Raw genomic sequence first — 12,936 nt, 5'->3', positions numbered from 1 at the left:
AAATCTGGTCTGGGCCTGGTGACTTGTCAATCTTAATGTTTGACAAAATTTTCAGCACATCAGCTTCCTCTATCTGTATCCATTCCAGCATTCACACCTGCTCTTCAAAGGTTTCATTCACTACAAAGTTTGTTTCTTTCGTAAAGACAGAAGCAAAAAACTCATTTAGGGCTTCCCCTACCTCCTCAGACTCCACACACAAATTCCCTATGCTATCCCTGATCGGCCCTACTCTTTATTTGACCATTCTCTTATTCCTCACATAAGTGTAAAATGCCTTTGTGTTCTCCCTAATCCATTCTGCCAAGCCTTTCTCGTGCTCCGTCCTGGCTCTCCTCAGACCATATTTGAGCTCCTTCCTCGCCTGCCTGTAATCCTGTAGAGCTGAGCTTGACCCTAGCTTCCTCCACCTTATGTAAGCTACCTTCTTCCTTTTGATGAGAAGCTTCACTGCTCTCGTCATCCAAGGTTCCTTTATCTTACCACTTCTTGCCTGTCTCAAAGGGACATATTCATTCATCACTCGCAACAACTGTTCCTTAAACAGTCTCCACATGTCTATAGTGCCTTTACCATGGAACAATTGCTCCCAATCCATGCTTCCTAACTCATGTCTAATCGCATCATAATTTCCTCTTCCCCAATTAAATATCCTCCCATTTTGCCTAATCCTCTCCTTCTCCATAGCTATGTAGAATATGAGGCAGTTGTGGTAACTATCACCAAAATGCTCTCCCACCACAAGATCTGATACCTGCCCCGGCTCGTTTCCGAGCACCAAGTCTAGAATGGCCTCTGCCCTTGTCGGTCTGTCAACGTACTGAGTTAGGAAACCCTCCTGAACACACCTTACAAAAACAGCTCCATTCAAATCTTCTGCTCGAAGGAGGTTCCAATCAATATTGGGAAAGTTAAAGTCACCCATTACAACAACCCTACTACGTCCACACTTTTCCAAAATCTGCCAATCTATGTTTTCTTCCATCTCCCTGCTGCTATTGGGGGGGCCTGTAGTAAACCCCACTGAGGTGACTCCTCCCTTGCTATTCCTAATTTCCACCCATACTGACTCGGTAAGCAGATCTTCCTCGACAATGGAAGCTTCTGTAGCTGTAATACTCTCTCTGATTAGTAGTGCTACACCCCCTCCTCTTTTTCCCCCCTCCCTATTCTTTTTAAATGCTCTAAACCCTGGAACATCCAGCAACCATTCCTGCCCCTGAGAAACCCATGTCTCTGTTATGGCCACAACATCATAGCACCAGGTACTGATCCATGCCTCTAAGTTCGTCACTTTTATTCCTGATACTCCTTGCGTTAAAGCAAACACACTTTAACTGATCCCTTGGTCCCTTCCCAGGAAATTCTTTCCCACTGGCTGCGCTACCTCTTGCTATTGCCCCATCTGCATCAACTTTCACCTCCGGTATACAGCTCAGGTTCCCACCCCCCTGCCATACTAGTTTAAACCCTCTCGAACTACTCGAGCAAACCTTCCACCCAGGACATTGGTCCCCTTCCAGTTCAGGTGCAATCTGTCCTTCTTGTACAGGTCCCACCTTCTCCAGAAGGCATCCCAATTATCTACATATCTGAAGCCCTCCCTCCTACACCAGCTGCGCAGCCACGTGTTAAGCTGCGCCCACTCCCTCTTCCTCGCCTTGCTATCACGTGGCACCGGTAGTAAACTAGAGAACACTACTCTGTTCGTCCTGCTTTGCAGCTTCCATCCTAATTCAATTAGGTGTATTTGATACAATTTTATTTCTTTAAGAGAGGTTCTGATGTTTAGCATCTTGCATCCATCATGTTACAAACCACGTAAAAAAATAAAAATTACCTTCACTGGTTTGCTTGCAGACAAATTTAGTTCTAGAATAATCTGAGGTAACTAATTATTAAAACTGAGCTATCGGTTGGACCAGTTGGATGAAATATTTCATACAGAAGAATTTCTACAATAAAAATTTTCAATGTGTGTTATGTTAAAACCATATCAACTCACATTACACAGATGTCCACTAGTTCCAAGGCACTGGAGCCGCAACACACCACCTCCAATGCCAAGTTAATTTGTGTTATATTTAACTAAATGAGTTCAGTTTAGAAATATCTGTTATCTGTAGGTTACATTAAGTAGAGTCATAGAGACATACAGCATGGAAAGAGACCCTTTGGTCCAACTCGTCCATGCCAACCAGATATCCTAACCCAATGCAGTCCCACCTGCCAGCACCCGGCTCATATCCCTCAAACCCTTCCTATTCATATACCCATCCAGATGCCTTTTAAATGTTGCAATCGTACTAACCTCCACCAGTTCCTCTGGCAACTCATTCTATACACCAACCACTTATGCAGATTATTAGTAATGCAAACTTTACCACAGGATTATATTTATACGTAAACCACTGATTTGTAAATATTGCTCAATAATGACAATACACGTTTAATTAATGATGGCTGTACTTTACACTTCTATCATGAGGCAAAAATAAAGCACCGAGGATCCTAAAAATCTGAAATAAAAACAGAAAATGCTCTAATTGTTCAGCAGGTGTGAACATGAACTGTGCCATTCACTCTGTTTTCTTTGCATAGACACTGTCTGACTCGTTGAGCAGTTCCAGCAATTTTTGATTTATGAAACGTAAGAGCGTTTTGGCATGATGCAATACTTTGATCAGAACTGGTGTGGGCAGTTGTTCCAATTCTACATGAAATCAGTTCAGTGCTAAGGTTAGCAGACCAGGCCCCAGCTGCACACCAGTTTACATTGCCTCACATCTCTCTCGTCTGCCACCTTTGCAGAGAGTAAAAAGCTCTTTTTTCTCCTTCACCGGTCATGCAGCAACTTAGGAAAGCGGAGAGGTTTACGTTGAGAATGCACAACAGTGGCACACACAGAGACAAACACAGAAGTAGTTACTGGAAAAGCTCAGCAGGTTTGGCAGCACCTGCAAAGAGAAATCAAAAGACTTGCAACTTTTGTTTCTGTTTCTGATTTACAGCATCCGCAGTTCTTTCGGTTTTCAGTCACACACATACACAGATGGAAACGGAATTACCTTCGATTTGTCTTCTCGGTCACGACCACATAAATGACAAAATAGGATCACAGCGGCTCCGCAAATAACCGTATGAAAACCAGGGGAGTAGGGGAATGTACAATGATACACAAAGAATGAGTATCAATGCCACTAATCTAAATGAAAACAAGAGTTACCGCAGCCATCCAGGATAAAGAGCTAGTTTGCTGATTGTTAGCACCAATGGCTCCGCTGTGGTTGTCAGAGAAACGAGGGAAAAAATCACTTTACTCAAGTCATGGAGCGTCTGTGGGAGAAAGAAGGCTGGATGCAGTGGAAAGTCTGCTGTGCAAGAGCCAGTCATGCGGGAGGAGCTGTATACTTTCAGCGGACGGCGAGGTTTCAGGCTGGGCGGGGGAAAGCGTATTCTCGGGAAGAAATGCACTGCGGGGTTTGATGGTCATTTTCTGCCTCTCGAAACTTCCGACATGCTCAACGGAAACACAGCTTCAACAGTCACGGCTTATGAGGAAGATTAAAAAAAATACTTCTATCACGCCCACCCCCACCTAAACATGGAAAGCAAAATACTGCGGGTACTCGGGAAATTTAAAATAATAACAAAATAATAAAGCTGGAAAAGCTCAACAGGTCAGGAAGCATCTCTGCAGAGAAACAGTTAAATGTTTCAGGTCCATCTGTGTGTTGCCTTCATCGTTTCAGGACTCAGTAGGTGAACAAATTTCTCCTGGATTCCTTATTGGATATATTGGTGGTTTCATTACTCATCAGTTTTCCCATTTCCAGAGAAAAGAGTCTCAGCCTATTCAGCCTTTCCTGATTAGTATACCCATTAAATTCTGGTATCACCCCAGTTCTGATGGAAGATTGTTTACCGGATACATTGTTCCTGTCCCAGAGGCTGCCTGACCTGTTGAGTTTTCCCAGATTCTTTTAATTTTTATTCCCCATTTATTTATGTGGGATCAAGAAACTGAGAAGCAACCGCAAGAAAGTCCTGAAATACAGATAATTCAAGAATGTTGTCATTTGATATTGTAGACATTGACACACACTACACCAAAACGAAATATTGCACAAAGGTGTAACTGAACTCGGGTTCATAGACTTTAAACATAAGAATCGCTCCCTTAATCTGGGTATTTTTAGAGGTTTTTTTACAGACAGGTGTATTTTTCTAGTCCATTGAAGGTGAAGAACCATTATTTTCTGGACTAAAACATTCTCCCTGAAAGGAGCCATTTAATGTATTCTTTTATCTGGAGTCTGTCATGAATATCTGGAAAGCACACATTTGTAGCTTTTGTATTTACACAATGTTGTTGGTTAGATTAATGTATTATATTGTTTGCTTATATTCATTAAAGGTTGATATCATTCATCAACTCACTATTCCAGCTTTATGTGATTGTAGATCTCTACTGAATCTGGAACGTCTAAGCTGAATGAATTGAAGAGGTAAATTTGAACCTTTCAAATTTGGCCTACACAATCAACTTGATGTAACTACATTATAAATTATGTGAACTCCAGCTTAAAACTTACAAACTGGTAATTAGAAGTTAAACAAAATGTCAGCAATAACAGCAGTTCAGGCAGATTCAGTGGATGAAGAAACAGAGTTAATGGTGAAAAACTTTGGGATTTATTTTGCAAAAACCAGTTTTGAGTTGAAATTAGTTAATTTATGTGATTTGTCAATGTATTTTTAACAAAAGAACATCAAAATAGATTATGTGTAAAAGGGGGGAAAGCACCCAAAACTATATATATGACAACTTGGAAAGGCCATAAACAGCAAAAACAAAAAAAACCCTCATTTTTCTCTGCTGGTAATCTCCCTTACAGACACTCAATCCCAGTGAAATATGATTCCCATTCTTTACTCTAAAATTCCTTACACAACTGTCAATAACACAGTGGTGCTGAATATTGATGAGATGTGATTGTCATAATTACCCTCTGTAATAGACTAACAAACTGATTTTTCCTCATTAAATTTTAAGAAAGGTTCGCTGCTTTTACCAGCAACTTAGACTGCTAAATAGTACATGTGCTGGTTTGGATCATTTTTTCTGAACCAAACTTGCTGCTGGCCTTTGGCCTATCTGAATCATGAACCTTAACTTCATAAACACCTCAGCCATCACTTCACAAGTTACTTGGATACTTATTTAATTAAAGTCACATGATTTCTTGGACATACTGATTTGGGCCAATACTAATGAAAATATTTCTGACCATTTAAGAAAAAAAGTCAGCTCCATAGAATCAAAAACCCATCTTTCTGTACTTAGAACATAAATTTCCAAATAATAACATAAATCTTTTTCACAACTCCCCCAGAAAAAAAGGCACATTTAAGAGATATCTTTTCAGTTCTATTAAAGTTTCCTCTTATCACTACTTATATTTTAACTTTTGCTGTAATAATACCTGCATTAAATGTAGATTGTCATAATAAGCATTTCTACACAATTTCATCTTCAATATGATCTTTGTTTCATCCATTTTTGTGCTTGACCAAACGTCCATTATTATATTGACTCTTCACACATGAATGTTTCAAATTATATGATTGTAGTATTAAACCGTAATAAAACAGCCTTAGATCATTCAAGGAAGGTTAAAAGATTATGATCTCAGTAGAGTTGTTGAATATGTACACGCCAAAATGTTATACAGCCAATATTGGGTCAGTATTTCTTTTGGTACAAGTTCAATTTTATGGGAAAATAATTGCCGGTTGTTCGATCCCCATCTTGTTCTCCTTTAACAGCATTTCATCAAAACCAAAGTAAATTACATTAGTCAGTTTAAACAGCTTAACATAATTTGATGCTGCTAAAACTGATATGGTAGTCAAGTTGTCAAAATATTGTTGACATTCTTTTGTCCATTCAAGTATCATGCCACAGTGCTGAAATTTGGAAAAACTTTTGGATAAAAGCAACAGTTGTTGAGGTGCCAATAACTTGTTCTTTCAGGCACAGCAACATCCTAGGTAGCACTTATTTTTGATTTGCTTGGTGCTTTTTGGTACTGACCCACAGAGCAGGCCAGATAAGTCATTTTGTCTTGGCAAATTCACTTAGCCAAATGTATAACCAAATTTTTTTTTAAAATTGATTACATAATTTATTCAAATCTTATAAATGTTGCCCTTTCATTTTTGGCTGTTTATAATCAAGTCATCTACAATACATAGCATAATCCTTCAATGATCTTGTTGGTTATTTGTAGAAAAGGTTTATGCATTTTTCATTCTGAAGCGCATAACATTGATCAAGTCTATTTGAGCTTTTATGATATTTTTGTTTGTCTGTATCAATCAATAGCATGCACTAATGCCCTTTTAACACATGTTTTTTTTAAAAATCATTAACTGTGCTTGTGTAATTGTTACATTACAAACATTTAATTATGAATTAAATATGATTCCAACTTTGGTACAGCCTTGACATTTCGATAATTGATACACAATCATGATGATCCATCTGACTTTGACTCCATTGCAATAGGTGAGATGGCATTGTGACTCAGTTGAATAATGTAACTGTTCATGATAAATTTGATCTGTATGTCACTTTGGCTAACTTCACTGGGTTGAGTCTATATGTGTGTTGTTTTATGGGTAATGTATTCCCTACATTAAAATGATCGAGGTGGCATGTTCAACTTGGGAGGACAAAGTCAGAAGTCACATGATGCCAGATCATAGTCATATTTGAAATCACAAGCTTTCAGAGTGTAGCCCCCTTTGTCAGGTGAAATAAACCTGTTGGATTAAAAGCTGGTGTTGTATGACTTCTGACTACATTAACGTGATGTATAGCCAAAGATATTTCTTTTGAACTATTTACATACATTCAATTATGAGGTTGAAATACCGTTTGTAAGTTACTTCAATAGTTTTCTGGGAGATAGCATATTATTCTATCTAACTTTTCAAACACCTCCATATTATTGGTTCTGATTAACAGAGATCAATTTTGGAATGTTCAATTTCAGATTATTTTTCAAACGTTCTGAATTTTTTATTCCACTCACTATCTCTTTCACTATTGTATATATGCTTCTGTTTGGAAATTCTCCCTGTCACAGTATTACTTTAACATATCAACATGACACAATTGCTGATATTTTCTTCTGTCTGGAGTACACACGCTGTATAGCTAACATTATTAAGTATTTTGACTTTATAAGGTCCAGTGATTCTTGATTTTCACGGTTCTTTAGAGATAGGTAACAGCACTAACATTTTGTCTCCAATGTCAAAATTCCAAGCATTTTAATTGTTTGTTGAGCACCCTTCAAATGCTTTTCAGTCTTTACATTTGTTAGTTAGATTTTCTATGAAACTTGACTCATATTCAGAAGTGTAGTCTTGTACTTTGCTTCATAATTTTTTTCTTGAATTCATTCAATGGGTCTTTTCATCGCATGCCCCTATATCAATTCCAAATCATGGAATCCTGATTGGCAAATAGCAACAAGTTAATTTCTTTATCCCACTCACAAGGACATATCTGATGTTTTAAAAAAATCTCTAATCATGGTTTTTACAATTTAGTGCCATTGTGCCAATGCTGTTCAGGCTTGTGGATGGTAAGGTGAAGGTGAAAGCTTTTCTTATTCCCAGATTGCTTATTATTTATTTGAATTATTTCTAACACAAAATGTGAACCTTGATCTGATTGTACATCTTTGGGTAATCCATAATGTTTTTTTTTTAAAAAACGAACTCTCCTACTACCATTTTTATTGCATTTTTTTTCCTAAAGGGACTGCCTCAGTAAATCTTGCAGGAACATCCATAATTATTAAAAACATATCAATTCCCATCCCTGGTTTTAGGTGACAAACTGGCACACTCCATTAGGAGTTCTGAGTAATAAGGAAGGGTCACTAAACCTGAAACTTTAACTCTGATTTAGAGTCAGAGTCATAGAGATGTATAGCATGGAAACAAACCCTTCAGTCCAACTTTCCCATGCCAACCAGATATCCAAATCTAGTCCCATATCCCTCTAAACCTTTCCTATTCATTTACCCATCCAGATCCTTTTTAAATATTGTAATTGTACCACCTCTCACTACTTCCTCTCATAACTCATTCCATACTCACAGCACATCTGTGTGAAAAAGTTGTTCCTCAGGTCCCTTTTATATCTTTTTCACGCAGTGGGTGGTACGTGTTTGGAATAAGCTGACGGAGGAAGTGGTGGAGGCTGGCACAATTACAACATTTAAAAGGTATTTGGATGGCTACATGAATAGGAAGGGTTTGGAGGGATATGGGCCAGGTGCTGGCAGGTGGGACTAGATTGGGTTGGGATATCTGGTCGGCATGGACAGGTTGGACCGAAGGGTCTGTTTCCATGCTGTACATCTCTATGACTCTAAGTACCTTTCCCTTTGAAAAAAAAAATCAGAATCTCCAGTGTTCTGATTCTTTTTAGCAATATTTGAAGAATAATTTTCTTTGGCCATCTCGCTTTTCTAGTAGGTTCTGAGGGAACATGCTCCATCCTTACCACTGCTACAGTTTTACTACCCACTTCCTTTCCTGATACATTGTTTTTCCAGGGCATTGGTTAGGGGCTTTTAGTATAGGAGCAAGGATCACTTCCTGCAGCTGTACAGGGTATTGGTGAGACAACACTTGGAGGATTACATGCAATTTTAGTCTCTTTAGCTAAGAATCAACATAATTGCCATTCCAGCAGTTCATTGAAGGTTCACCAAGCCGATTCCTGAGAAGACCATTTGATCACGAGGAGAGATTTGTATTAGATTAAATTCACAGTTTCAAGGAATGAGAAGGGATCTTATTGAAATATATAAATTCTTAATATAAGAGGCTGGTTGCACTGGAATTTTTAAAAAAATCATTCATGTATATGGGCCAGCATTTATTGCCCAACCCTAATTATCCAAAGGACAGTTAAGGATCAACCACATTGCTGTGGCCTGAAGTCACGTGTAGGCCAGATCAGATAAGGAACAGTTTCCTTTCCTAAAGGATACAGAGATGATGTTCACCTTGGTCTGGGGTGGTGGAGGAGGAGGAGGAGGGGCCAGTGTTAGCAGAACAAAGGACACAGTGGGGGAAGGACAGCATTGGCAGAATTAAGGGTCATGGACCTAAAATAGAAAGTAGATGATTTAGAACTGACATGAGGGAAATATCTTTTCTCAGAAATTGAGTCCCTGTGGAATTCTCATTTTTTAAATCACGCATGAGACAGAGATATTGGTGGCTCGGCCAGCATTTATTGCCCAATCTTAGTCCCCGTTGAAGAAGTGGAGGTGAGCTGCCTTCTTGATCTGCTGTTTTCCATGTGCTATAGGTAGACCCATAATGTCTTTAGAGAGGTAATTCTAATATTTTGATCCAATGATATTTGCAAGTCAAAATTGGATAAGTGGCTTGGAGGGGAACTTGTAAGTGGTGTTGTTCTCATGTATCTGCTGCCCATGTCCTTTTAGGTAGTAGTGATTGTGTGTGTCGAAGGTGCAACTTTCTTATTGATAGTTCATCTTGCTCCTGCTGAGAGATGGTGGAGGAGTGACTGTTTGTGGACATGGTGCCAATCTAACTGGCTGATTTGGATGGTGTCAAATTTCTCAAGTGTTATTGGAGCTACACTCATCCAAGCATGTGAGGACTATTCCTTCCCATTACTGATTTGTGCCTTGTAGATGGTGACAGGCTTTTGGGAGTCAGGAGCCTCTGACCTGTTATTGTAGCCATTGTATTTATATGGTGAGTCTAGTTCAGTTTCTGCTCAATGGCAAGCCTAGGATATTTATAAGTGGCACCATTAAATGTGAAGGGTTGATGTCAGATTCTCTTATTGATGTAGCTATTGCCTGACACGTCTGTGGCACAAATGTTACTTGCCAGATTGCAGTCCAAGCCTAGCCATTTCCAGGTTTTGCTGCAATTTAACATGAACTGTTTCAGTATCCAAGTCGTCACATATGATGCTGGTCATTGGCAAACACTACTGTATAAGATATGAAAACCAAATTATTGTATATATTTAGGACACTCAAACTGTCAAGTGGAATGGGGAGGAAAGAGTCTGGTGTTCAGATAGAACATCAGCCACAATCATGCTTAGCGGTACAGGCTCAATGGGTTAAATGGCCTACTGTTGCTCCTACTTCCTATGTTTCTATTTTAAACTTTCCCGTTTATCATCCGCAATTAGCTTTAAGCTGTTTGTCTATTATTTGTTTTTACTTCATTTATAGGTTTTAGTCTTTCCCCTTTATTACTTTGGCATCCTTCTATTTGCTCATAAAATTAATACCATTTCCATTTCCAGATTTTCTATTCCTGCAAGTTGTGTTGACTCTTATGTGACTATGTAAATGCTTGTGTAAGATATCATAGGTATGTATCAGAACACCCACTTCACAGATTGTTCGTACTTTATGTTTATCTAAGCAATAGTTCAGAGTAAATTGAATACTATTTTGGAATTCTTCCTTCATCATGATTACACTCATATTCTCAAAACATTTCTATAGCTTCAGTAATTAAAACTACGGATTCTACTGCATATTTTGTTTTCTTGCAAAATTCTACAAACATCAGAATAGGTTTATTTTCTTTACTCCTAACTTTTGATGAGCTTTAGCCAAAAAAATCATAATAAGCATTAAGTATTGCCTTTGACAGTTTCATAGCATGCAGTTTGCTGTAACAATCAGGATAATGCAACACAACGTCGAAAGATCCTTTGGCCACTTCATTCACAGCTATTTTTTCAAATGAGGCGAAATACCTTTCAACTGCTTCATCTGTAAACATACCGCACTAAACAAAGTTAAATCAAATCTATTTTCCGAATCAGGACCTTCCTCTGATCTACTTTCATTTCTTTCTTCTATTTCACTAAGTTTTCTCTAGCCATGTTGCCTGATTATCCTGTGTTTAGATTTCGAGCTAATTTAAATATAGCACTTCCCTTTTGTTATTTATCCTTTTTCTTACTGTATCAAATCAAAGTTTCTGTTTTCTTTATTCTTTTGCTTCAATTTCCACTTGCTTTACTTTTCACTCCTTACCCTTTGTTCTTGTCCTTCCATTTATTGTTTCTATTAATTTCTAGTCAAATTTTAGCTAATTCTGGTGGTCACATATCAGTTTCAGGTTCTCCAAATGCATTTTTTCCTTATGAGATCTTATTTTTTATTTCTACCTTTAATTTACCTGCTAACTCTTTCAGTGTAGCCTCAAAGATTTCAAATAATCATTGTTCCATTTCTATTTCTAGAAACCTTTTAGCATAGATAAAACCATTTTGACATTCCAATCTATGTGACATACCTCACAACATTATGCCTAATACCTCCACTTACTCGTCTCTTCAAAAGAAAAAAAAAATCAAAGATATTTCTTAAATTCAACAAAATACCATCCCACTAAGAGCCTCCAATTAAATGTGATTCTAGCTCATGTTGTCAGATCTGAACATGAAGCCTGGCCCAATAAATCATAAGTTTTATTTTTGCAATTTTATTACCTTAGTAGTCAATCACAGAACAAGGGGTTGCCAAAATGCGTTTAACATAAAAACAAAGTTTATTACCAAACAAAATCAATACTTCTCTCATATGACAGCTCACTAGCATCTTATCATAATAAAGAATACACCTGTACTCTCTTTTCCTTACAATATCATTCATTCTTAATGCCAGTGAAGAATCTCTCCTATTCTTAAGTCTAACATTAATTACTGAACTGATAATACATAATACTACTAGTTAGCTTGGAGGGGTGCAGCTTCAACTCACTAAAGAAGCTTGACTCATCCAAAACACCCCACTTAATTGGAACCAATTCTAAACCTTCAATATTCAGCCCCTCCATCATCCATACACAATGACAGCTATATAAATCATGTAAAAGATGAACTACAGCAAATCACCAAGACTCCTTCAACAGTACAAAGAACAGAATTACCTGAAAGTTCTCCAAGACACACATCACCCTGACCTGAACTCTATTGCTAGTCCTTCACAGTCGCAATGAAAACATCCTACTTTTCTACAGTATATACGTGGACCTACACTACATGAGTTGCAGTGATTGAGGAAGATAGCTCACTAGTACCTTTTAGAAGGCCTTTAAGGTGAGCGATGAATGATACCCTAGCTAGTGACACACATGCCACAAAAGAATAAAGAAGCCATTTATGATGAGATGTGGCAGAACTGTGGAACTTTAATCTGAACCATTATTTGTGGGATCACATAGCTCTATTGCACGCTGATTCTAATGCATGGGCTGGAAGTATTTCTGTATTGTAACTTCACCTTGTTGACACCATCTTTCAGATATGCCTGGTGCTGCTCCTGGCAAGATCACTTGCACCCTTCACTGAATCAAACTGATTTCTAGCTTAACATTAAGCATAGACTGCAGGTTACTGATGGTTTGAGTAAAATTCTGTTGCACTTAATGACCTCCACCAAATCTCATGAATGCCCAGTTGAATTGGCACATTTATTTGCCAACTATCCCATTTGGCAAGATGCAAATGGAGAGTAAGTAGAGGATTTACTTTCAATTTTATTAATTAATTAAAGTTAAGTTTTGCCAGCTGCCACTGAAATACAACACCTGTCCTGACAGCAGTAATCTGAACCTCTGGATCATGCGGTTTCTCTTAATAGAACTGAAGGTGATGTGCAGTGATAATGACAACCTTAAAAAGCTTGGATAGAGAAAACTGCTTCCAGTAGTGGAAGGTTGGGAACTTGGGGATAGTGATTTAAAGTGATTGCCAACGGAAACAATGTCAGTATAAGGAACATAGTTTATATGCAGTGTGTGACTCCAATCTGGTACGCTCTGCAGAGATTCAAT

General features: G+C 38.1%; 1 protein-coding gene across 1 annotated transcript in view; it reads right to left on the bottom strand.

Annotated features, from left to right (window-relative positions):
• gpr45 (G protein-coupled receptor 45) overlaps positions 1–3,628 on the bottom strand; it is a 90,518-nt gene extending 86,890 nt beyond the window's left edge. The window contains exon 1 of the mRNA XM_043692765.1: positions 3,069–3,628. The gene's annotated coding sequence lies outside the window, so the exon portion shown is untranslated. The remainder of the gene's footprint in view (positions 1–3,068) is intronic.
• Between the last annotated feature and the right edge of the window lie 9,308 nt (positions 3,629–12,936).

The sequence above is a fragment of the Chiloscyllium plagiosum genome, chromosome 6 (genome assembly GCF_004010195.1).
Source record: "Chiloscyllium plagiosum isolate BGI_BamShark_2017 chromosome 6, ASM401019v2, whole genome shotgun sequence".
NCBI classification, from domain to species: Eukaryota; Metazoa; Chordata; class Chondrichthyes; order Orectolobiformes; family Hemiscylliidae; genus Chiloscyllium; species Chiloscyllium plagiosum.
Note: the sequence above shows the minus strand (reverse complement) of the source record. Positions and strands in the feature narration are given on the sequence as shown.